The following is a 1,264-nucleotide window of genomic DNA, read 5'->3' as shown; positions in this document are numbered from 1 at the left end:
GTCGCTCATTATAATAAATTTTCTTCCGTATAGATAAGGTCTAAATGTTTTTACTGCGGATATTATAACCCAGACATTCAAGTTCAGTAGTACCTACTATAATTGTTTTCACTTTTATTTAAAGTTCTAGATATATATACAATAGCTAAGTCCCGTGAGACTTCCCTTTGGGATAATATGGCGCCTAAAACTTTTCCACTCGCGTCTGTGGTAACAATAAATGGTTTGGTGAAATCTAGATATTGTAATATCGGTTCCGAACATAGGATGCTTTTTAATTTATCAAATGCTTCTTGACAAGAGGTGTCCCAGTTAAAGGTAATGCCCTTTCTTAATAGATTCGTCATTGGTTTTGCTATCAAACTGTATGATTTTATAAACTTCCGTTAATACCCAGAAAGTCCCAGGAATGACTTAATTTCTTTTACATTTGTTGGTGCTGGGAACTGTAATACTGACTCGACTTTTGCGGGATCCGGTTGTATACCGTTTTCACTAATTATATGACCTAAGTACATACATTGTTGTTTTAAGAATTCGCATTTTGCTGGTTGTATTTTTAAGTTATGTTTTCGTAGTCGTTCGAATACGTCGCGTAATTTCTCGTTATGATCAAGTAAACCACTATACCGGCCATTACATTATTCATTAGTCGTTGGATAGTACATGGAGAGGTTTTAAGACCCATCGCCATTTTCTTAAAATGCCAGTGACCTTGATTAGTCGAAAAGGCTTAAGCTCTTTGCTTTTTTCATCTAACCTTATCTGGTAAAAGCCTGAAGCTAAATCAATAATACTGAACAGATTGCATTGCCCTAGTTGGTCTAATATTTCAGTTATGTTAGGCAGCGGGTGGTACTCGTTTATCGTTACTTTATTTAAAGCTCGAAAATCTACGACTATTCTAAATTTTGGTATTTGGCTTGCGTCAAGTATCTTTTTAACTAATAATAAAGGAGCGTTCCATGGTGAAAAGGAGGGTTCAATAATGTCTTCCCTTTCCATTTGTTTAATTTGGGAATCTATTTCGGCCATTTGCGCGTGTGGTAAGCGATACGGTCGCTTATATATAGGCTCCTGATTTTCTGGTATATTAATTCTATGTGTTAGCGTATCTGTATATGTTAATATATCCCCTGTTAAATGAAATATGTCTTGGTAATGTTCACATATTTCTAGAATAGATTGCCTTTGCTCATTATCCATATGATCACTTCTACTTAATTGTCTTATCTCTTTTACGCGTTTAATTTTATTATCGTCA

Source organism: Acyrthosiphon pisum, chromosome A2, assembly GCF_005508785.2.
Source record: "Acyrthosiphon pisum isolate AL4f chromosome A2, pea_aphid_22Mar2018_4r6ur, whole genome shotgun sequence".
Taxonomy (NCBI): domain Eukaryota; kingdom Metazoa; phylum Arthropoda; class Insecta; order Hemiptera; family Aphididae; genus Acyrthosiphon; species Acyrthosiphon pisum.
Note: the sequence above shows the minus strand (reverse complement) of the source record.